This window comes from Phocoena phocoena, chromosome 1 (assembly GCF_963924675.1).
Source record: "Phocoena phocoena chromosome 1, mPhoPho1.1, whole genome shotgun sequence".
NCBI classification, from domain to species: Eukaryota; Metazoa; Chordata; class Mammalia; order Artiodactyla; family Phocoenidae; genus Phocoena; species Phocoena phocoena.
The window spans coordinates 170,294,884-170,321,175 of NC_089219.1; the positions used below are offsets into that span (position 1 = coordinate 170,294,884).

General features: G+C 44.2%; 1 protein-coding gene and 1 non-coding gene across 3 annotated transcripts in view; one reads left to right on the forward strand and one right to left on the reverse strand.

The window, feature by feature from the left end:
- Positions 1-26,292, reverse strand: part of TGFB2 (transforming growth factor beta 2) — an 81,598-nt gene that overhangs the window by 37,577 nt on the left and 17,729 nt on the right. The gene's annotated exons all lie outside the window — the stretch shown is intronic.
- LOC136140413 (U6 spliceosomal RNA) lies at positions 12,245-12,353 on the forward strand. Its single transcript, XR_010657608.1, has one exon. It is a non-coding gene; the product is annotated as a U6 spliceosomal RNA (small nuclear RNA).

Genomic DNA, 26,292 nt, shown 5'->3' on the forward strand with positions numbered 1-26,292 from the left:
AAACTCTTCATTGCACTTAGAAATGAGAACACATAAAGGGTTTGCCTGGCGCCTATTGTGTGCTCTCTCAATGTTACTGGTATCGAATTCCTCTTACTGCAGTTTTCTCTACAAGACAAGACAAGACAGTCTCTCCCAGAACTCCTTCAGTGACGGAGAACTCAAACTTAGGCAGATGACCTACTGCAGTCTCTGACAGCTCCGACTGTACAGAGTTCTTCCCTATCTTGGGCTGAGATCTGCTTACCTACAAGGTCTGCCCACTGGGTCTGGTCCTGCCACATAAGATGATTTACCCCCTTTCCACCTGACCCTACTCAGAAATTGTGAAGCCAAATCTCATGTCTCCCTGCCCCCACCTCTTTTCTTTTCTAAGCAAACTTTCCTATTTCCTTTTCTTGTTTTTCGTGAGAGCCTTTTACCTTGGTGGATGGTCTCCTCTTTGCTCCAATTTTAAAGTCAGACCCTTAAATCTGAACATAATTCTCAAGGCAGAAAACAGTAGAACTATCACCTTCCTAATTGTGGAACTTATACTTTTATTAATACATCCCAACCGTGAATGCTTCTCATTCATTCTCATTCTCTCTCTCCCTCCCAACTGCCCCCCCACACACATTCTCTCTCTCTTTTTAACCTTTGTACTCGAATCATATTTTCTATGTGTTTTGAATGCATAATAAATGAGAAGTCTCGGGTCTTTTCCACACAGCCTGTTTTACAGATGTCATTATCTTATGTTTTACACCCTGAGGCTTTTTTGTGTGCAAATTTTACAATATACCCCGATCCAATATGTACTTATTTCATTTGACTCCTCTTTTCAAATACGCTGAGATGGATCTGATGTCTGATTTGGTGAGCCTGAGTGTTCATTTCTTAAATAACATTGCAGAGGGCAGAGTCTGAAAATCAGTAATGTTCTTTATGCTGAATGCCAGTCCTGAACCCCAGCTAGAAAGATGGTAGGGAGTAAGAATTGCTTGAAAGGAATTTTTAGTTATCAGATATCTTTATTAGCATTTCAGTAGATGGTCATTCAGTACCTTAAAAAGAATACTAGAGTTTCAAAAGATGGTGCTTTCTTAGGGTTAGTAGATGTATTCATTAAGGGTGTGGACTCTTCCTCCATCCTGTTTGTACTGGCAACACAGCTATGGGCAATTAAGATATGGGAACATACAGGAATTATAGGAATCCAGATGAACTGTGGCATGACCGAGTTCTGGAATGGAGCCACAGGTGTTATGCTTGTTTTAAGAATTCATGTTCATTTGGGTGCCAAGCAGCTTTCTGTTCAAGGTCGGGACACCACTTGTGAGAGGAGAAAAAACAGTCTTTAAAGTAAGAATCTCCACGGCAAAACTAGACCACAGCTAAGTACTTTGAAATGTTTGAGTGTATCTTATTTTCTGAGAGCAAGCCCTACCCTTTAGTTTCAATCTCATGACTTTGGTGCATAACGTGTACAAAATTTTCCTCTGCTCTTAGGGCCACTGGGAGAGAAAACTGACTAAATCATAGCAGCCAGGACATCCAAAGAGTGAGTCCAACTGGTCCCAAGTTACTTGACACCCCAGCAAAGGAAGAGGCACTGTCATTTTTGAAAATGGAAGGAAAATTCTTAAGGCAAAAAAAAAAAAAAAAAAAAAAAAAGAGTTTCTCCTCTTTGGGGAAGCTTCAGCTCTGTCTTACAGCTCTCTCTCTATTATCTTTTGAAGGCTTCAGAAGCCTTAGTGGCAGGGGTCAAAATTCAGGTGCTTTCTGAAGCTTTCTCCACTCTCTTTTCTCACTGGCGGTTGTGTAGATGGCACAGGACAAATGCCTTTATTTAGTTACAAGCCAATGGCTCTCCTACGCTTCTTAAAAAGCATTTACAAAGTCCCCTTTAAAGAAGAGCTCTTTGAATAAGCCAGTACTTCTTAAATATGTTAGGGTGAAAGCAAATAGAACTCCCAGGGCACCATAGTGATATATACACACATGCATAACCAGAATTTAAAAAGCAGCAAACTAAGGTAGAGAGATGGAACCTCTCTACAACACCAGTGTGGTGTTTACCTGCATGTACTCGGGGAATACTGCAGGTTTGCCCCAAAATCAAGGGAATAACATTCACCAGGCTGGGGTGCGTCTGTTATGTCCTTGACACACCATATTCCGTTTCTTGTCACATTACATTGGTTTCATTAGACTGTTTTTAAAGCCTAGACAACAATCAGAAAGATTTCCCCATGTCAGAAAAGTGGGAAAATAGTCAGTTCCATAATCTCATCTGAATAAATTAATTGAGCTTTTGTGTGTGCAAGGGAAGGAAGGTTACCAATGAAGAACACTGTACAACAGAGCACCCATGAGACACGGTCCTGAGGACAGTTGCTGCCAGAGGAGGTTTGACAAGGGAAACTCGGTAACTCCTCTCAATTCCTTCAAGGGCTCTTAGACACCCCAAGAATTCTCCTTAGCAGGGAGCAAGTCCTGTGGCTGCCTGGCTATAGCACTGGACTGGAGATCCCTGAGGGCCAGGGAGAGATCTGTGCACATCTATTTCACCCATCAGAGAGCTCCTTTTTAGACCCTCCTGACCAGGCCACCCATTGGACCGACACTTGTAGGAGCGACCCTGGGAACACTGGCTCTATATTGGAGAGAGAAGCCTTTGTAAGTCTCACAAGTACAGGGACCGAATCATTCATCTTCTCTCTCCCCAAGGCCTCCTAGTACATAGTAAGTGCTCAATAACTATCACAAAGGAAAAGAAGATGAATTCTTTTCTCAAACAGCTGAATCTTATGATGAGAACCAGTGTAAGTCACAAGCCCTGACATCTTCCTAGGATCTTAATGCCTCACAATGTACTTTCACATACATTACTTCATCTGAGCCTGGTAACACCGAGGTGGTGTTATCTCCATTCTACTGTGGAGGAAACCGTAGTTCAGAAGCCAAATGGTTTTATTTAAGTGAGTCTGGGGACTTCTTAGCGCTAACCTCTGACACCAGGCTCGGGACCTACCCTTCCCGTAAGATATAAAGCAGCTGACAGAGCAGGCAGCACGATCTCTTAGACTGTGCACTCGCATGTGAAGGCTGGGAAGACCAATTCTGAGACCTTCGTGGGATTCCGACTTGAAGAGATACAGCAACGCTAAAATAAACACTCTGTCTTTTCCACTGGCTCTGATGCTCTGGTGAGAGCGGTTTTCACTGTTATTGTGAATAGCTATTCTAGTGCCAAGGGCAGAAGCCTCTTCCTCTAAATGCCCAGCAGCCTGAGAGGGACGGCGCCTAGAAGGGACCGAGATGGAGAAGTGATTTATGCTCAGGCAGCTACCTTGGCAATCACGACATTCAGTGACCTTCCCTGGAACTGGTACTTTGGGAATGACGCCAAGAGAGATTTAAGAGAGAAGGAGGGAGCAGATTGCCCCATGTTTCAGCGGGAGATTAAGCTGTCTTCAGGCCATCTCTTTCTTCCACGGTGGGTAAGGGGGAGACTGGACCACAGGCAGCCACAGCAGTGGGTATAAGAAAGACTCAGAGGGACTCCCCTGGCAGTCAAGTGGTTAGGATTCCATGTTTCCACTGCAGGGGGGCAGGGGTTCGATCCCTGGTCGGGGAACTAAGATCCCACAAGCCGCGTGGCTCAGCCAAAAATAAAAATTACAAAAGCAATTAAAAAAAAAAAAAAGAAGAAGAAAGACTCAGATGTTTTTTGACCATCAGCCTCAATGACAAAATCACTTTTTGGTGTATAAAGCGAGTCCACAATTGCCCAGAAGTTTACTGTACTTTTAAAATTTTCCCTCTGGGGCTTCCCTGGTGGCGCGGTGATTGAGAGTCCACCTGCCGATGCAGGGGACACGGGTTCGTGTCCCGGTCCGGGAAGATCCCACACGCCGCGGAGCAGCTGGGCCCGTGAGCCATGGCCGCTGAGCCTGCGCGTCCGGAGCCTGTGCTCCGCAACGGGAGAGGCCACAGCAGTGAGAGGCTCGCGTACCGCAAAGAAAAAAAAAAATTTCCTTCTGGATGTAGGGGATCAGCTGTGACCTCTCCTCCCTCAAGATGGCTTCACAGAAGTCATTCTGCCTTGAACAGGCAATCAGCGCAGCCCAAACACAGATGGACTTTTACATACGCCAGCTGATCCCTCTGCTTCCTTTTTTATTTTGAAACCAACTGATTATACATTAATTACTCCTTGTTCATTGTAAGAAGGGAGCTGAGGGGCCCTCAGAGGCAAATACGCATTCTCCATAGCTCTACTATAACCATACACACGTCTAAGCTCATGTTCACGGCTCTGTGGGCGCCTGGGATCTTCTGACTACAGCTTCTAACCTTGCAGAGGACAGAAACGTGGTCTTGCTCTTGGTGGGCCTCCCAGGCTGCTTTGTTTCCACAAAGGGTAACACTGATGGGGAGAATGACGGGGGTTGGTGGTGCGCATACAGACACATGAACTTCACAGCATGTTCAGCAACATAAAATATCCCAGAGGAGGATCCAAGAATCCTAAAAGCATTTTACGAGTCTAATATATATAGAGACAACACAGAGTCAGTCCTATTTCCCCAGCCTGCAATCAAACCAGCTTTTCTCGTAAGTCTAGTGTGAACGAAGGGAAGCAAAAAGTGCAGGTGGGTGGTGGCCATTTGGACTGTGGAGGGATTTAAAATGTACAATATGGATCTATTTCTGCTCTGTAAATAAGTTCATCTGTACCACTTTTCTAGATTCCACATAGAAGTGATAATATACGATGTTTGTCTTTCTCTTTCTGACTTACTTCACTCTGTATGACAAGCTTTAGGTCCATCCACGTCTCTGCCAATAGCATTATTTCATTCCTTTTTATGGCTGAGTAATATTCCATTGTATACATGTACCACATCTTCGTTATCCATTCCTCTGTTGATGGACATTTAGGTTGCTTCCGTGTCCTGGCTACTGTAAATAGTGCTGCAATGAACATCGGGGTGCATGCATCCTTTTGAATTATGGTTTTCTCCAGATATAGGCCCAGGAGTGGGATTGCTGGGTCATATGGTAGCTCTATTTTTAGTTTTTTAAGGAACTTCCATACTGCTCTCCATAGTGGCTTCACCAACTTACATTCCCACCAACAGTGTAGGAGGGTTCCCTTTTCTCCACACACTCTCCAGCATTTATTGTTTGTAGATTTTTTCATCATGGCCATTCTGACCAGCGTGAGGTGATACCTCACTGCAGTTTTGATTTGCAAAAGGAGCAGGTATATGTATCTGTATAACTGATTCACTTTGCTATACAGCACAAACTAATACAACATTGTAAAGCAACTATAACCAAAACAAATTAGAAGATTAAAAGGCAAAAAATAAAAAATAAAATAAAATGCACAATATGGGAGGGGCTTGTCAGATGTGAGCCTGAAGACGGCAGGGCGGTACGATCTCTTGGTACATCTCACTATGGGGCATCAGCAACTTCTCCAGGACTCAGTTTCCTCGTGTCTAAAAGGGTGTTGGGCTTGGACTAGACTCCAGTGACTAGGCTGGGAGAGTCACCGGCTACTCCTGAGGTTACGGGGATTCAAGATTAAAAAGCTTGGCCTGCCCTTTCCAGCAACACAGACACCGTGGTACAAAGCAAGCCCACTTTTATTCTCAGGCATCCTTTTCTCTCTCGTAAACTCTAACTTAGCTGTGAAAAGTCCTGATAATTTTCAAATAAAGAGACAACTCCAAGACATATCTTGCTTTGGCCCCTTTGACCCCAACTTACATTTCTAGCTTCACGGGCACGTGACCATCTCTGCTGCCATGTCCCCTCCCCCCACACTGGACTCTGCCCAAAGCCCTAAATGCACCATACGACTTCCAATCTCCAAACATGCTAAGTGCTGACATACCACCACGCCCATGCCACGTGAATCCTTCACCTAGAAACCGCTTCTTTACATTTGGCAAATTCTACTCATTCTTGAAGGTCCAGCCCAGTTTCCCCTCTTATCAGAAGAATTTCCAGCTCTTCCACAGCAGAAGCAATCTCTCCCTTCTTTGGGCCGGACAACATTTAGCCTATTGTATCATAGCTCTCTCTTTAGATGTTTACCTGACAGATGACAGCATGAGAGCAAGGACTCAGATTCATTTACCTTTAATGTGTGATAATACAAACTCTTGCCTCTAAGAATCGCTATAAGGGTTAACTAAGGCAATGACTATGAACACAGCGAGTGCTCAAGAAATGTAAGCTTATACTATTAACGGACCACTGAGAGTAAAAGACGAAAGGCTGCACCCTACTCTCAGAGCCCCATGCCAGGAAGACTCTCCTAACCAGGAACAAAGGAAAGGTCACATATGTCCGAACAGCAGGGGTACCTGAAACCCTGTGGATGGCAGGACTTTTCTCTGCCTTTAAGAGAATGCTATTTGCAGCAACATGAACAGACCTAGAGATTATCATACTAAGTGAAGGAAAACAGACAAAGACGAACATCATATGATATCCCTTATATGTGGAATCTAAAAACAAATGATACAAATGAACTTATTTACAAAACAGAAACAGACTCACAGACTTCGAACACAAACTTAAGGTTATCAAAGGGGAAAGGTGGTCAGAGAGGGATAAATTAGGAGTTTGGGATTAACATATACACACTAACTATATATAAAATAGATAATCAACAAGGACCTACTGTAGAGCACAGGGAACTCTACTCAATAGTCTGTAATAACCTATACGGGAAAAGAATCCGAAAAAGAATGGATATATGTATATATAATATAACTGAATCGTTTTACTAGCACATGTTGCTAGCACAACATGGTAAATCAGCTCTACTCCAATATAAACTAAAAATTAAATTAAATTTTAAAAAATAAAATAAAATTGCAACACATTCCTGCCCTCCTACCCCCCACCCCCCTAAAAAAAAAGCCTGCACCTACTCTCAGAGTCGTATGCCAGGAAGACGTTCCCAACCAGGAACAAAAAAAACGTCACATACGTCAAAACTGCAGCAGTATCTGAAACTCTGTGGATGGAGGACGCTTTCTCTGCCTTTACAGAGTCAAACAAACCAGCACAGTCCTTGACTGTGCCTCTGCTCCTCAGTTTATAACTATTAATATCAGGAACCTATGGGCACACGTGAGCCCAATTCAACAGGACACGTCTTAGAAAACCACTCTGGGGTCACTAGATTTGTAGACCCATTGGCTCACTCACATAAAACCAAGTGTAAAAGGACACTTCAAGTGATTTTACTGTTAAAAGTACCCACATTTACAGGCAATTTACAACACGCTTTCTTGGATATAATCTCATTGTTAACCTTAATGGCATCTCACGTATATGCTCTTGTACAATTGCTGTCTTACTGACAGTGTCTGCTATGAGCTAGATAATTCCCACCGCCCACCACTTGTTGTACACATAAACAGACTGAGGTTAGAGCAGGTAAGTCACTCGTGTGTGCAGATAGAACAGAGAAGTGGCTGGAAATCGCAAATCAAGTCTATCTGACCCCAAGTCCACAATCTTTCTACTGCTCCATGGCCCCTCTCTTCCCAATAAAGGCTCCTTCTGAAGTTCTTCAAGGACCAGCGGGTGGAAAGTTCCAGAAGAACAGCCAAAGCTCAGTAAATGATGAGCCTTCTAAGTGTCAGAACCATACAGAAAAGGAGTCAGGAACTTTCCCGGCAACAGCCAGAATCTCAGGACAAGATTCAAGGAGAGATAACAGAACCAGATGACCTTTGAAATGTGAACACCCGGACAACATGTGATACTGTGCTGAGGCTTATTAGACAAGTCTGGTTCTAGCCCTTTGAATCTTCAACTTTCCTCAAAGAGGAAAGATGGGGAAGGCACCAGATAGCACTGAGGGTTCAGAGGCTGAGCTTCTGAAAAGCCTCATTTAGGTTCTGAAGGCGAGATATGAGGTCTATGTTTCTGCTTCTTCTCCTTGGCTCCTTGTAAGTCACGCATACGTTTTGTGTGTGATTTTCTAGCTCTTGATCCAATATATTGTCTGTTGCAGCTAAGTGAGGAGACTGGTCTTCGTCCTGACATGTGGTTGTCCTAGAGCCCTTCGGTAAAAACCTCCCAAATCTCATGGTTAAAGGGATGAAGGGTTTACACACAGGACTATCACTTCTTGGTAAGAATTCCCATTTACCTCCGAAGCTGTATTGTCTTGAACCTCTCTGTGCCTTGGAAGCTGGTGACCACTTTACAGGGCTCTGGTCAGGCTCAAATATGATGATGTATGTGAACGGGCTTTGTTAAATGCAAAGTGATTCATACGTGCAAGGTGGCATGACTGTATTTACATTTATTCTTTTTAAATACCTTTTTAAATTGAAGTATAATTGACCTACAATTTTATATTAGTTGCAGGTGTACAACATAGTGATTCAACATTTTTATACATTGCAAAATAATCACCATGATAAGTCTCATTACCACCTGTCACCACACAAAGTTATAATATAATTGACAATATTCCTTAGCTGTAAATTATATCTCATGACTTATTTTTTTATTTTTTTGCGGTACGCGGGCCTCTCACTGTTGTGGCCTCTCCCGTTGCGGAGCACAGGCTCCGGATGCGCAGGCTCAGCGGCCGTGGCTCACGGGCCCAGCCGCTCCGCGGCATGTGGGATCTTCCCGGACCGGGGCACGAACCCGCGTCCCCTGCATCGGCAGGTGGGCTCTCAACCACTGCACCACCAGGGAAGCCCGACTTATTTATTTTATAACTGGTAGTCTGTACCTCTGGGTCCTCCTCACCTATTTCACTCATCTCCCCACCCTTCTCCCCTCTGGCAACCACCTGCGTGTACTCTGAATCTATGAGTCAGTTTTTGTTCTGTTATTTGCTCATTTGTTTTGTTTTTTAGTGAAATCATATGGTATTTGTCTTTGTCTGACTTATTTCACTTAGCATAATAGCTCTAGGTCCATCCATGTTGTCACAAATGGCAAGATTTCATTCTTTTGGTGGCTGAGTAACATTCCATTGTATATATACCACATCATCTTTCTCTGTTCGTCTGTCAATAAACAACTAGGTTGCCTCCTTATCTTGGCTATTGTAAATAATGCTGCAATAAACACAGGGGTGCATACATTTTTTCAAACGAATGCTTTTGTTTTCTTCAGCTAAATACCCAGAAGTGAAGTTGCTGGATTATATAGTAGCTTTATTTTTAATTTTTTGAGGAATCTCCATGCTGTTTTCTATACTGACTGCACCAATTTACATTCCCAGCAACAATGCACAAGGGTTCCCTCTTCTCCACACCCTCGTCTACACTTGTTATTTGCTGTCTTTTTGATGACAGCCATTCTGACACTGTCACTGAAGAAGAATGTACTCGCCACACTTCCCCAGAGGTCACTCAAAGACAACAAGCATTTGCTGACACAAGCTCATCTAATCCCCCGGAAACAACTTTTGTGGTTGATCTCCGACTTTGCAGATAAGAACACTGCGGCTCGGAGTTAGTGATCAGAAAACACTGGTGAGTGGATTATCAAACCCAAATCCTGACTCCCAACAGGTGCTCTTCCCACTCATCACATCGCCTCAGACTCAGGAAGGGTCCGTTCAGGTTACAGTGCACAGAATTTGAGCCACTCTCGGGGGGCTGTGAGATCACGGTGTCATCAGTCCTATGAGCCATACCTGCCCGGGACCTCGACACGCACACGGGCAGCCTCCGAAGCACCTGTAGCCAACCCTCATCTGTTTCCCTGAACCCCCTCCAGGTCATCCTCCAAGCTGAGTTTTAACCAACAGATTTGAGTTTTGCCTTCCGTCCCTTTGTGGCCAAACCCTAGGCATGTGAAGGACTGTCCACGGCCCCGAGCTTAAGGAAGAATGAGGTGAGGTGAAGCAAATGCATGGTAAATCCACTGCCTGGAAAGTCTGTCTCTCAATATGTAATATGCCAATAATAACAGCAGCAGCTCAGAGTCCTACCTGCATTATCTCATTTAAGCCTCACAAAGACTCGACAAGGTAGACACTCTTTTCATTTCCATTTTGCAGACGAGGAGACCAAGGCTTAGGAGGATTACATAATTTATCTAAGGTCACATAGCCAGTAAGTGGTGGCGCCAGAGTGAAAGTGACTTATCAATACGATGGACTACTTTCAGTACTTCACTTCATAAGGTAAGATAAACCCATTTATACACAATCTTGCTTATAACACATAGCAGAGTATTTAACATACTTACTTTTCTTAGCTTGGCAAATAGACCACACACCTGCTAATAATGCCTTTTCCATGTCAAGTTGCCCTGACTCTATTCCAACAAACATAGCAATTTAAATTATCTACGTGAAAAAGATGATAACCTCTAACCCTATAAAATAATAAATGACAATACACTCTCACTAAAAATAAGACACATACCCAATGCATTCAAAACACTTATGCTACGTAATTCCTTTTTTTTTTTTCTTTTTTTGAAAATGAATCAAGATGTTCTCGAGGAGGAGGGGGAAAAAACCCCTGTGAATTACTTTATATTATTTAAATAAACCTTAAATAAACTTTCCCTATATCTCATCACTACAGAACTGTCACCCCACCACAAAATCACCGTGCATGACAAACTGTGAGGACAAAATGAAGGAAAGGGTGGAGGAAAGGCATTCTTGTCTCATTTCACAATTTTTGGGAGGCACCAGAATGTGGTACTTTTTGGTCAGTGTGTGTTTACGCTCTACTGTTTTAGGTTGGGAAATCCAAAGGCAACATTTCTTACTTGCAAATGTGTTTCATGGAATGTTCTTCAGAAGTTTGTGATTAATCTTGTTGCGACTTCTACCTCCTTGAAACCTTGAAACCTGACTCATAGGACATATCACCAAATCTGGCGAATCCTCTGACAGGTAGCTGTGTTAAAATTCTTTGGTAAAAAACTCCCAGACATCATGGTTAAAGGGATAAACACTTTATGCAAGGGCTGACACTTCTTAGTAAGAATTCCTACCTCCTCTAAAGCCAGTAGGAGCCTGTGTGACCCTGAAAGCCTGTGACTCCCTCCCCACCCCCATGTCACCTGCTTTCCCATCAGACAGAAAAGGGACCTCTGAAGGGCAAAAGAGCAATTTTGTTACTGCATTTCAAAATGTTCTTGTGTTATTCTTAATGTAGATTCATATTTACAATAGATGATACACTTTTTTAAAAAGGCACATGCTTTCCCACCTTGCAGTTTCAACTTTCCTAAAAGATCACTTACAAATCCTAGGATGATTATACAGCCACAAAACAGCAGTTCGATATCCTGTCTAAATGTGGGTGCATCTGTGCTGCTAGGCTTCCCATTAAACCCTCTGTTTAGATCATAAATCCAGCTCCACAGCTCTCCTGTAATATCCCAGGGCAGAATCCCCAAGTTTAAGGCTCTATCACATAGTTTTCTTTCCTCCTGATTGGGAACTGCCTTTCCTTTTGCATTTTATTTCTCCTTGAGACTTTTCCTAACCATGTAGTGTTTGATTAAAAAACCCATTTAGGGGAGGGGGAAGGGTAAGCTGTGACAAAGTGAGAGAGTCGCATGGACATATACACGCTACCAAATGTAAAATAGATAGCTAGTGGGAAGCAGCCGCATAGCACAGGGAGACCAGCTCGGTGCTTTGTGACCACCTAGAGGGGCGGGATGGGGGGGTGGGAGGGAGATGCAAGAGGGAGGAGATATGGGGATATATGTATATGTATAGCCGATTCACTTTGTTATACAGCAGAAACTAACACACCATTGTAAAGCAATTATACTCCAATAAAGATGTTAAAAAAAAAAAACAAACCAGTTATTTCCAAGAAGACTCTAAAAACAATTTACAGTAGGCTTGTGTCATCTGACAACCTCCTTGCCCCCATAGATATTTATTTGCAAAAACTGAGATGAGGGATCAAAAGAGAAAGAGCACATCATAGCTCCATATACCACCAGACCTTGGAAAGGAAAGCCCGTTCAAGACCTGTGCTCCTGAGGAAACTAGAGATGGTATATGAAGATGATGTTGGGAACTTTCATCCTCCTTTTCCTAATCCTGACTCCTTTCCCTAAACACTGGCCGTTTCACTGCAGGCAAGTAAGTCACTCCACTCTCTTCTGCTTCAAGATTATGTCAAAGGTATACTTTTGTCAAAACTCATCAAGTTGCACACTTAAGACTGTGCATTTTGCTGTATGTAAATAGTACATCCATTAAGAATGGGGAGTGCTTGATTCGGCAGCACATATACTAAAATTGGAATATGATACAGAGAAGATTAGCATGGTCCCTGTGCAAGGATGACACGCAAATTCGTGAAGCGTTCTGTATTTTTGGGTGGGAGAGGGTTGGATTAGGAGTTTGGGATTAGTAGATGCAAACTATTATACATGAAATGGATAAACAACAAGGTCCTACTGTATAGCACAGGGAACTAAATTCCATGTCCTATAATGAACCATAATGGAAAAGAATACGAAAACGAATATATATGTATAACTGAATCACTTTGCTGTACACCAGAAACTAACACAACGTTGTAATTCAACTATACTTCAATTAAAAAAAAAAAACTAAAAAGGGAAAAAAAAAGAAATTAGAAGGATGAAAATGCATATAAATATTTAAAAAATAATATCATTATGTAAGGTCCTACAAAGAAATACTAGTCCCAGGCAGTTGTACAAAGGAATCTCACTAGACTTTTAGGAAACATATCATTCTGATCTATGCAAACTGTCCCAGAGAAAGAAATGGGGAGATACCCCAACTCACTTACACAGGCAGTATAACCGTGATACCAAAACGGTATCAGAAAAGGGAATGTATAGACCAAATCCACTCATGGAACAAAACCCACTCAACAAAATAGTAGCATAACCAAGGTCTGTTGTATTTATACCCCCGCCCCAAGAAAAGAAATTGAAATGATGGAAAATCATCCTTTGGATTCAGTTCCTGTGACCAAATGTCCAACACAGGACACAGTGGCACTGTGAAGCCAGTAGAGAAAAACTCTGAACTTCCGCAGAGAAAAAAAACCCTGCCTACCTACTTCAATGTAGAAGTGAAACCAAGGAGTCACTTAAAACGAGTCCCTTCATCGGTTTCGCGAGAGCCGGCGCCTCGGTGAATCAGGGGCCCGGCCCCGAGTCTGGACGCGGATCTTGCAGCAAATTTCTCTATGCTGGGGCGACTGTTCTTCCACTGACAACACTCACCAGAGAGCTTCATTTCACACCTTTGCTTTTATAATTTTCCACCTTCGGCTAAAAGTACTGCTTTTGGGGTGAGATTCAACCAAAGCATCCTCCCCCAAAGCAAAGGGAGCAGTAGCGAATAAGGGCTGTTGCAAGGTGCCCCCCGGGCGAGCTGCCTCTTCCGTTTACATCTCCAGCCTCATCGGAAGGCAGCCCTGAGCACTTCGGGTGCGGCCAGGGGGCTGCTTCCAGTGCTCTGGCTTCATTTTTCACACGAACGCTCCGCCAAAAAAAGAAAAAGAACAAAATGACAGCTGCGTCGAGGGTCCCGGTGGCAGCCCCCATCCGGGAAGGGCAGGAAGAACTAGAGGCAGTTTTCACCATCCCTTTCCTGACCTTGGGGATCTTGTCACCATTTACTCGTCGGATGAAGTGATGATGAAAGTAAAGTATGGTTCATTACACGTGCTGATCTGGCAACCGCTGATCTCTTCGACTTGAAAATGATTCTCACCTGCTCCGGCCTGCGACTGCCGCACTGTGTGTGCATGGACACACACACACACACACACACACACACACACACACACACACACACACTAACGATATGTCATTTACTAGCTCTGTTTACTGACATACAGGGTTCAGTACAGACCGTCTAGAGCTCGGCCTCCAGGCCCTTCTCAAAATTTAGGAACACCACAGAGAGCTGTTCTTGTCCAGAGTTTTAGGATGGGGTTTTGTTTGTAATCTTGGCGCTGTAACACGAGGAGATTTAAGGTTTGGGACTCAGCAGACCCAGATTCTGCTTTGGCTTTGCCACGTAAAAGCTGGCCCTGGGCACATCTCTTAACCTTTCTAGGCCTCAGTTTCCTCATCTGTAAAATGTGTGGGACACCTTCCTGAGAAGGTCAGAGGAAATGAGAATCAAGAGAGGCTACAGGGAACGATTCAGCCCCACTTGGCCACCATCACCCTTTGCTCTAAACCAGCTTTACTAAAGTGAAAGTAAAGATAGGCCTTGGAACAGAGCTAGCTATGTGGCACTCCAGTTAATTCTCTAAATCGCACTTTGCCCATCTCTAAAATGGGGACAAGACAGCATCTATCGCCTAGAGATGTGAGGATAAACTAGGACTGTGAAAGCAAAAGCACTCAGCACCGTTGAGTTTGATGGGTACCCCGACGTCGTAGCTTCTGTTATTTTTTCCTAGATTCCCAGCAAAAGGGCTTGTTTCTGGCAGACCTCTGTTCATCTCCCCAGCTCCCTGGTCATTCAGGGAGGCCTCTGCACACGGAGCTCCCTTCCCAGCAGCCGCAGACTCCCCAACTCAGGGCAGCTCTGCTCTTCATCTCCAGATGAAGCGAAAATCTGGTAAATATTACACTTACAAGGTAACAGGTCTGGAATGCTCGGCATCCCAGGCGGAGCACAGTTGCTTCTTGGCATCCAGACACATATAGGCTGCAGCCCAGGGCCAAGCTACATTTGGCTGCTTTGTGCCATTCAAATAAAGATATTAAAATTCCTCCAACTTTATAAACATTTGTACTGTTTGCTAATCAAAGGGGTTAGTTTAAGAAAGTCACCTGAAGAGAACTTGGCATGTGGACTGCTCTCCTCAGTTTAGACCCGAAGGAGCACCGCATGTATACGTACCGCATAGGTTTCTCATACGTAAATGGTTTCTATATTTTACGCCAGGTGGACTCTACTTTCAGCGTGCACTGCCTTTCCCCAAACAAACAGGCCTAAGCAGTTTTCATTCTGGAGTTATGCCCTCAACCATTGCACCACGTTGCTGCTTCTGTGTCTCATGATCAGCTCAAACTTCAATCCACGGGAGTGAGTAATGATGACAGTGGCAACTATGGGAGGTGGGGCACCTTGGCTCTTCCACTTACTAGCTATTGATCTTGGGAGTGATTTAATCTATCTCTGTGCCTTGGTTTCCTCCTATGTGAAATGGAAAAAAATAATAATGCCTATCCATTATTGCCAGGATCAAATGAGTCAATATCCCTAAGTGCTCAGGAGGGTACCTGGGGTAGAAGAAGCCCCACATCGGTGTAAGTAATCAATATTTTTATTATAAATATTATTCTTGTCGTTGTTGTCATTGTTGTTATGGACCAAACACCAAGTGTGAATAAAAGAAGCTAGATACAGATCCTCGGCAAAGGGTAACTGGTTCCCGCAGTAAAGCAAAATAAGTGTAGTTAGACATATTTAGGTCCACCTTTCTCTCTATTAACTAGAAGCAAGTAGTGGAAAGTGGTAAAATTAGATTATATCACAGCCAGTGACAAACTTTGGCCTTCACTGACTCAGAGGTCAGGCCTGAACTTCCCTCGGTTAAGAACACAAAAAGGACACCGTTTTCAACTGGCTTCATCTTACTCTCCAAATATCTAACCTCAGAACTTTTAAATAAAACCTCCTTCCCAAATGGCAACTTTGAGAAAAAATACCAAAGCAGACTTTGAGTGGGAACAAAGAAAGGGGTACCATTTTCCTAAGAATAAAGAAAACGGAGCACATTCTCTTGGCTTGCTTTGACAATTAAAGGTGATCGGGAGGCCTGATTTCCCCTGTGGGTGATGGAAGGTCAAGGATTTCCGGGATGACAGCTCGAGTCTGCTGGCAGACACCCTTCCTGCTTCGCTGGCCTGGGAATGCGCTGCTCCAGCAGGTAACTGCCAAGTCCAAACAGCAAGCAGGCCACAGCTGTCTCTGTCCTTTGCACACCTGTCTGGCTCCCACCCTCCTTTCCTCCCCTCCCCTCTGGCCTCCCTGTGCATTCACAACCCCTGCTGCTGCCTCAGGTCACTTGTGCGTAAGAGCAAGAAGGAAAAAACACTACAAGATACGTAAGGAATTAAAACAAAGGAGGTGATGGCCAGTGTGGGCCTCAAGATTCACTTTACAGAGGATACAGGAGGAAGCCAGCTGTATCAGTAAGAGGAAGGACAAGATTTTTTACTCAGTAAGGCCTTCTGTAACCTCAGGCCACATCCTCTGGAGACATCTATTCTGTGTACCCATGACCCTGGGCAGAGCTCCTCTCTGGCCACAGTCACCCAAGGCACAGGACAGGACGGGGCTTCCCAGGGGTCAGGAGTGGGGCAGGCCGGACAACAGGAGGGGCAGGCAACCGGCACAAGAGTGGGCCTTTCTGTTCTTTGTACTTGAAGAAGCGTAAGCCTCTCTCAGTACAGAGTCTATGGGGGGGGCGGGGAGCAGTAGACTGAATGAATCACAGTGCTGACTGGGGATGGGGTTGGTCGGGAGGGATGTCCTTGGGGCTAACCACATTTTACTGGGCTTTTTTATTGATCGCAGTTGTACTGAAAGAGACGTGACTCAGACATACCATATCCGAAGCCACGTAAAGCACTGGGTTCTAATGGAATTTCAATGTATGGAAACGTCAAGAACTGCACTCTGAAACGTGAAACGCTTTGCTATCAACACAGACGTCACTTGCTTCTGCCCTTTAACAGCTGAAGGAGACGCTGACTTTCCTATTTCCCTTTTCATACTGAGGCTCGGGCTATTCACTGCTCAGGTACACATATCATTCTATGTACGATATGGATCGATGTTTTAAAAAGTCGGTTTCGTTACCTAGTCACCTTGTCTTTGTGTTACCATTGGCCTTGGCTTGTAAATATCATTCAGCAACTTTTTAATGGTTCTGCTTTGTGTAGGGCAGTGGGTGTATCAATTTGTCTTCACAAATAGGCTATAAGCTACTTGAGGGCAGGGGTGATATTTGAATAACAAGAAAAAGAGGAAGAACAATGACAAAAGTAACACTACAAGTGTTGAGGGGCATGCCAGCTGTCACATAGCTACCATGATTGTCCCATTTTGGTGGAAGCTAAGAAACTGAGGCTCAAAGAGGGCGTGTGCCCTATCCAATGTTACATAACTAGAAATAGGGCGCCTCCACTTACACCTATGTTATGTGAGCCCAGTGCCTTCCTCTGGGCTGTGTGTGCTGCCTCTTCTGGGGGGATCTACCCCTACTCTCCTCATTTTTATCCACTCGTGTGATCCAGGCAGCAAGCCCTTGAGGCAGTACATGCTCAGTGAATATTTATTGAATTAAATTGAATAAAACAGTATTTTCCACATCCTTGTTTTCAGGGACAATTCAGGAAGGGATTAAAGTGAAATAACAAGGGAGAGAGATGTACCACTTAGTTGTAGAAATAGTTACTAACACACAGAGTTCTTTTAGGCAGGTTCTGAAAGTTTTGAGCCCTCCTGATAAGACAAAGAATATCATTCTGCCTTACTTACTTTTACCAATGTTTAAATGATATCTTCAGTATTATTTTCCTCTGACAGAAATTGGTACCACTTTTCATTTTTTCTTAGGCTTTAAAAAAATATATCACTTGGGCTTCCCTGGTGGCGCAGTGGTTGAGAGTCCGCCTGCCGATGCAGGGGACATGGGTTCGTGCCCCGGTCCGGGAAGATCCCACATGCCGCGGAGCGGCTGGGCCCGTGAGCCGTGGCCGCTGAGCCTGCGCGTCCGGAGCCTGTGCTCCGCAACGGGAGAGGCCACAACAGTGAGAGGCCCGCATACCGCAAAAAAAAAAAAAAAAAAAATATATATATATATATATATATATATATATATATATATATATATATCACTTGCTTTTCTCAATGTATAACTTGATATTAAAAACATGGGTTGGAATTTCTGGTTTTCCTATAGTTCTCAGAATACAAAAGCAAGAAAAAGTCTTCACTGATCACCTTGAAATAAGTGAATGAATGAATGAATGAATAAAAAATATATTAATTCCCTACCACAGGCAAGGCATTTTTATGTGTTAATTTCTTTTTTTTTTAAAGTACCATTAAGAAGCATTATTTTTAAAAATCAATTCTCCTTTTAGAGAAGAGAAAAATGAGGTTCAGAGAGGGTAACTGACTTGCCCAATATTTCACAGTCAGGATTTTACCCAGGATTCTCCTTTATGCAAAACCTGTATTTTCTTTCTATTATATCACAGACTAAGTGTCACCCTCAAGAGTCATCTTTGGCTCATGTATGAGTCACTTTCTTGGCTTATCAGTGGTAGGCTGGGATCAAAAAACCAAAGGTCGACATCCTCACAAAGTTGAAAGGAAGGGACCACCGTCTGTTATAACAAAGCAAAAGAAACAGAGAGGCCCATTATATGAACTCGTCTGTCTAGACAGATGACTAAACCGGGGTCCCCCCCAGGGTTAGACTTAAATTTCCTCTGTTCAGCCTGTTGGATATTTAGCAAAAAAAAAAAAAAAAAAAAAATGCTTAAGGGCTGTAGTACTAATCCAAGCCCTCCTACACTACCCAGAGAGTAGTTTAAAAGTTGTTTCGGTGCAGCCTGCATGTGTTAAAGTTTCAAGCAGAAATTGGATTGAAACAAGAAGAACCCTAAAAATACTTGTGCTGTCTGGCTGAGGACCCAAGAACACAGGCCCAACTGTCCCACTATAACTCCAGGGACAGCAGTTCGAACTCACAGAGGGAGCAAGTATTGATCCAGGCGTCCCCGTGGGACCATCCACAACAAGAATGCATCAAATATAGGCTTGCCTTTCATAAGGGCTGGCAAGTAGCTTCACTCGTGTTCTTTCTGTGCCCCCGGGGACTCTGAATTTTTCCTAACTTATAACATGAAAAATGCTACTGACAGTAAAGAAGAAGTCAGTATCCCTTCATCCAGGCTCAGAGATATAAACAGAGATTGGTGATAATAAGATGCTTTTAATCCTATTAATATTGCTCTGCTTAGAGTACAAAAACTTTCCCCCCATGGGAATTAGGAGTTGGCTAACAGACCAAGTGGCCCCATGGAGAAACTGGGAGCAGACCAGTGGACTAAGGCATTTTGCTCATTTCCCAATGAGTCCTCAGCGATATGCAAGGTGCTATTTCTCTTATGGTCCATATTTGCAAAATTCACTCACTCCCACATTTAACAAATATTTATTGGCTGCCTTGATCTGCAACATTTCTTCATATGTATGAGGATACATACGAAGGCCTGGAACTGGAGATGGAATTTCTAGGGCCTTGGCCTGGAACCATTCTGATCTTTTAATAGGCATTAAAGGATTAATGCAGTAGTCTGAGGAAGAACTCAGATTTACTAGCCAAAAAACAGTTGTTCCTAGCTAGGGAGAAAAAAAAAGAAAAACACCAGGATTTTACACTGCACGGTCCAGTGATTATCCAGTGTGGACAAGAGAATCACATAAGGATGCACCATATTTCATATACGTTCATATAAGAAGCAACCATTTCTGTTCTTCAAACAGGGAACCCAGAGAATAAAGATGAGCTAAACTCAGAAGCCACTGCTTAATTCCAACACCTGTGTTCAAGCCCTTGGGTTCTGCTACCTGCTTTGAATTTCCATAGGTTTTCAGGAGAGAAATACTGGATTTAAAAGAAAAAAGAAAGCATCCAAACATATCATTTTTCCTTTTGCAGAAAAGAATGATCTCTTTAAAATACAGATACATATTATTCTCACTCAGTGAATTCTCCTTTTCTGACACCTCATCCCCTCACCCCAAATATTCTTGTGTATACTTAAGTTTATCGTCTCAGGGGAGCGATTAGTTGGAGCTTTGGAACAAGACAGACCAAGTTCAAGTTCTGGCTCTGCCACTTATTAGCTGTGTGACTGTGGGGAAATTACATGATGTCTGTAAGTCTCGGTTTCCTTATCTGTAAAACTGAGAATAACTGTTTATCCTATAGGGCTAATAGAGAAAGATTAGTGCATTGCCGAACTAAGTATTCAATAACTAATGGCTATCGGTAACATTATTATTCATCTTATTATTACTAAAGCCAGAATCCACCCTTTTTATCTATCAATACCCCCAAGCAGGTATACGCCTTTTCTTCATGCAGAAGTTCACTCATATTAGAACATGGATACTTAGACGGAAAATCATAGTAGTAAAAGTTATGTAAACCCCCAAAACAGAGGTTCTCAAACCTGGTTGCACGTTAGAATGCCCTGGGAAGCTTTTTAAAAACTAAAGATGCCAGACCCCACCCCAGACCAACTGACTCAGAATTTCTGGAGGCGGACCTCAGCCTGAATGTATGTTAAATATCTCCCAGGTGATTCTCCCGCACGGTGAGGTTGAGAATCCCAGCACTAGAACACCCAAGTAGAGACCACAGCCCTGAAGGTCAACGCTTCCAATAAAGGATCTGAGTGCTTTGATATCTGAAGCCCAAGTTCAAGTCTTTGCCATGGTCCCAGCATACCTGTGGGTGAGCTGGTCTTGGTGCTTCCCCTGTTTAGTTTCTGAAAGCCAGTCTACTCTCTCCCTAACAATAACACTTGAGTAAACCATCTCTGAAGCCACAGTGGCCGCAGTTCCCGCAGGGAGCTGCCCTCCCGCTCTCCTGCCTACACACAATGGACGAGGTAAGTAGCAGCCTTGAGAAAACAAGCAACGCAGACCAGGAAAACAGAGAAGCAACCCCTGCCGTGAAGGCGAACACATACGAATCAGCTCCGCTTCAGAGCAAAGATACAATCCAACTGAAGATTAGAAAAATGTGGTCTGACCGTTTGGATTTCACAAGGATCCAAAACCAATTTTAAAGTCCAGTCGGTGGACAAAGTTCACATTCAGCAAAACAGCTCCAGTGGTTGCATCATCCACACAACAGGGCAATTCAGAAATACAGATGTCCAGCCAGGGGCAAAACAATGCTTTCATTTTTTTCTGCTCTTTCCCACCGCTGACCCCAAGAGCAGGATGGAAAAGCTCAGCATCTGCTGCTACTAAGAATAGGCTGCGGAGATGGCAATGAACTTGAAAGCATGGAGTTACCCAGCATGCTCAGGGGCACTCGGAGGGGATGGATGGCTGCCCCTGGATTGAGAGTGGTACAGAAGATGCCTCAAGCCAGGCGGGGTCATTCTCCGGTTTTCTCACTGGACACAGCAAGAAGGAGCCTGAATCTAAGGCAGCAACCCGATAGGTCACTGGCAGGAGACTAAGGTTCAGGTTAGACAGAATTCTAGGGAACCACATGGTACACGATGTTTAAATCAATTGGCATGGAACTCACACAAGAGAGAGAAGAAACAGGAAAGTCATGGTCCCTCTAGCAAACAGTTAAGCATCTTCAAACTTAGAGTCTCATGGAAGCTTAGCCTGGATCCTTACTGTGAAGCACATTTACCAGATATTGCTGGGCATGTGAGGACCACAGTGGCAACCTGAGACCCTAAGGCTAAGGGATCTGAGTACATGCTTTGGAGGTAAGCCTGAGCCTCCCTGACATACATAAATTTCACATAACACATCAGGACTTGCTTCCTGAACCTAGTACTACCAACTGTGCCTCTGACACCAAATAAACTTGTCTCGGTTGGAGGAACAAGTGATACATAAAAATGGAGGACAAGGACATTGATGTCTGTCTTATAAGGCCAACCTACTAATTATTCAGTAAATATCCATTATAAAGCTCCTCATAATTCAACAGATAAAGCGATAGTGTGGCTCTAGCCAAGCCATACCCACAACACAGACAGTTTTTTTTTTTTTTTTTTTTTTTTTTTTGCGGTACGCGGGCCTCTCACTGTTGCGGCCTCTCCCGTTGCGGAGCACAGGCTCCAGATGCGCAGGCTCAGCGGCCATGGCTCACGGGCCCAGCCGCTCCGCGGCATGTGGGATCCTCCCGGACCGGGGCACGAACCCGTGCCCCCTGCATCGGCAGGCAGACTCTCATCCACTGCGCCACCAGGGAAGCCCAACACAGACAGTTTTTAACATGGGTGAAATCTTTGTCTTTCCCCAACTCCTGCACCTACACTGTGGTAGACTGTACCATTTTGGTCAAAATGTGGTCTGTCCTTCTCCCCTGGGCCCACAGACATATGGACCCTTTCTTGTGCCTCTTCCTCTCCTACTGAAATCAGGCTTGGCCAATGGAATGGGGTGGGGATAACTGTCAAATCTCCTGAGGTACAGCCAGGAGGTCAGCATGCCCGGGTTACATGCGGCTCCCTCAGCCTGTGTCCTGCAATGAAGATGTCATGGAGCACAACTACAGCCAACCCACAAATCCACAGTACATGAGTGAGGGACCCATCGTTGTGATATGCCTTCGAGGTGAAGAAGAAAAGCACTAGTGACTTTCAGCTTATAAAATAATGTTATATTCCAGAGTCCCATTACACAACAGCACATCGTGGTGTAATGGATTTTATACACCATGGGTCCATTATGTCTCCTGAACGTAGCAATTTTGAAGAACAAATACTTGATATAATGATCTTGCCCTGTTCTCCAGCCTCAGTATTTCACAGCGGGTCTCCTGTAGGAATACATCCAATTTCTCAAAGACTACACTAAGTGCTTGTGCTGTCTCGTGATTCATCAAGACGGCAGTCACGCGATCTCACAGAGGAAGAAAACGACATGAAAGGGCAAATCTTCTCCTTCCAGAAAACTGAAGCAGCTTCCTAGGGCTACTGGATGACGGCCAAACAACCACCCCAAAGGCCATCTTTTCAAGCAGCAAATACCACCTTCCCCAAGAAGGCTTCCTTGACAAGCAAGTTCAGCAATTCTTCTGACCTCTCAGACCCTTACTAATAATCAACCACATGGTGTTAGCTTCTCGGTTTGGTTTGGTTGGTTTGGTCTGCCTGAGCTCCTCAGCAAGTTGTAGCTCTCCTGAAGTCGGGGACTGTGCTCTATGCCTCCATCCAATGGCAACTTCATCCAGCCCCTGCACGCACTATAGACTCGGTAGACATGTCTTATACAGATGGATGAAGGAGTCAAATCGCCATCCCAGTGTAAAGTCTTGCTGTTCAAGACTTAAACATTAGAATTCAAAGTCTCATCCAAGAGAAATGCTTTTTGACTGATAAGGGACATAGTCTTACAAATTCCCTGGCTTATGACCCCACTTCAAAGTTTAGGCAAAGGCATGAGGCACAGCTGGACAGGTCCAAAGACCCTTCCAAGCCCAACTTTTCACTTCGCACAGGGAGAGATAGTTTGTCATTCTCCGAGGCCAACCGTGGTCACCTATGAGTTTAGTGCCTTGTGTCCCTGGTCACTGAATCAAGGGTGGCTGTGACTAGGCGGTACAGCAAGTGCAGCCTCCAACAGCTGCCATTCTATACTTGTTAGCACACGATGGGAGACCCAAGAGGTTATTTTCATACACAGAAGGGTGCAAAGATAGCTTCTTTCCCGAAAGGAAGGGGGTGGGTTGCCAATAACTCAGGAGTATTCATATAAAACAATAAAAAACAAAACAAAACAAAACCAAAAGAACCATATTCTACATACAGAACCCACCTGTAGCCTGCCTATCAAATTCTCTGCTAAAGAAAGAACTCAGCACAAGGGAGGTCTGGTTGCAGCTCTTGGTGCAGCTTCACCTAGAAATGCAGCTGTGAAGTGCCTTTCCCATGCATTGCCAAGTCCAACTCACTGGGCTTCGTACTCCTCCTTGGTTACCTGTGCACTCTTTTCAATTTAGCCACAGAAACCCCTTGGCTAGAACCACCCTTCTCCCTATTTTATGCAGAGGAAAAGCCACAGACTTTACAGTGGCCTCCAAGGCCCTACCTGACGCCTCATTAACTCTCTAATCTCATCTCCTAGGATACTTTGGATCATCCTTGAGCGTGGAAGGAACGGTACCCACTGCTCCCTCTGCCAGAAACGCTCTTCTCCACATTGTCTCAGGCTGTCCTACGCCCTCCTTCAAGTCTCTGCTTCCATGGCACCCTCTTGATGAGCCCTTCCACGCCCAGCCTACTTTAAATCGCAACTCACCTCCCCATTCCCCCAAGGCTGCTTTTCTCCCCTATCGCATTGATCAAATTCTACCATTCTTATCTCGTCTTTTGAACTAATCGTCTATCTTCTTTCTCCAAAATGTGAAGCTCTCCCAGGGCAAAGTTTTCTGCTGTTTTTTTCACTGATGTCATCACTAGTGCCTAGATGGATGTCTATTACATAGCAGACAATGAACACTGTGGAGTGAGAGACAGTATCGTAAGAATGCCTCGTCTTTACCTCTGTCTTCCCACAATCTCTGCATGCATTTGACGTTTATCTTAAAACTCGATCTATATTTTTTGTGCATGTAGAGACCTTTTAATGGAAGGCTTGCTGGGAAGTAGAATGAATATGACCCGTCATTCGTTTCCTACTTCAGTAGAAAAATGCTTCTTTTCCCATTGTTTAAATCTGCAGAGTGATGAGTTCTTATAATATTAATATTTTAAACTTCATGTTTTCTAGTGGTTATTAACCCTGACCAGTATAATCCTAGGGTGGCTATAAAGTAACCACTGTAGTTAGTGCCTCTTCCTCTGGTGCTAGTTGACTGCCACATTTACCCTTCACCACACAGCAAACAACCTAGTTCTCAGACTGGTAGAAGTAACAGAGAAATCACTTGGGGCACAAGGACGCTTTCTGGGCATGTTTATAAAAAAAAAAAATAACAATTTTTTTTTTTTTTGGTTTTGTGATACAGACCATGTAGAAGAACTGGCTGCTTCTTTAGTTTGATGGTCAGAAACACTACGTAATATCCATATTGTATGGCTGGAATCAAAATACTGGATGTTTCCAAAACAACATCAAAATAACAGGAGGTCTAGGGTTGCACAAAGAAAATACCAAGTAATTTATCATTAACTTTTTCTTTTTAATATCTGGGTCAGATTTTCACCTGCTCGAATACCTCTGGTTGAAAAAAAAAAAAAAAAACACTATTTGGAAAGAGAAAACTGCAGTTACTTGTGGCTGAGTTTGGCTGAGAGAGTAGAGTTTACATTCCATTGTTGGCGGGATCCTTACCCCATGGAATGTCTCAGAGCAGGATTCAGGCCACGAAGAGGTCAGCGGTGCTTTGACCAAACACTACCTCAGCGAATTAAACATTATACATTGACTAAGACATTATAAATTATGCATCACTTACACATTATACATTAGTTTCGAAACTCCCCTTCCCAATCCACACTTGAACGGAGGCATTCACTCCCGTACATAACATCCCAACTAGGCATCCACCCGCCGTGTCATCACTTGTTTGCACGTTCAGGGCCTCCTCTGTGGTGAATGGTGAGCAGGGGTTGTGTGTGAGAAGTGTAATTAACCACAGATCTACCTTGCTATCTATATGCATTGGGGGACATGGAGAGCACAGGGTGAAAACTCAGCCACGCTGTGGATTCAGGGTCTCACACTTGCAGGACCAGCTGATCAAACAGAGGCCCCACTGGATCTGCATCCTTCAAGCTGAAGGACTTTGAGTAAACAGACCAGCAGAATGAGAGCATCTTCCCCTCAGCGAGGCCTGACTCACCTGTGCTGCCTCTTAAAGGTACAGACTCCTCAGCCCCACCCACCCCAGCGATTCTGACTCCGCAGGCCTGAGGTAGGTCAGGGAATCTGCTTTCGATGACCCCTCGGGACATACAAACGCAGGTCACACTTTGAGAAGCCCATCTTTAAATCTGAACCAAGCTAACAAAAAGCATCGCGCTCAGTAAATCCTTGAAGAACGAAGCTGAATTTCCCTTCGTGCCTTCTAATCCATTTCTTCATAGAGAGACTGTCTCGGCCGCTTATCTTCTGGGTTCTTCTCTCTCAGGAGAAAAACCTTCAGGCAGGCTCACCTCATCCTCACCTACATTTTTGGGGAGAGTGAACTTAAAGGGAGAAAAATTATGCAGCAGCCACATGGGCTGTGAGGGGCAAGGACTATTTCCTCCTCCAGGCGATTTGATGCAAAGCTGATGAAACAACAGCGCTGCCAGTCCAAGCATGGGTGTCAGGACACATGGTGATAACTACACCCAGGTTAGAGACGGAGGGAGGAAAGCCAGAGGCGCCACCGGCCCCCCGCCCTCCCTGCGGCCACTCCCAACCTCTCCTTGGAATGGAGAGGCGGTTCACACAAGGTGACAGGGATGGCCCTCGAGCCGCTTGGCACGAGCCAGGCTCCACTTAACGAGTGTTCAGAATCACAGTCAGCATGGAGA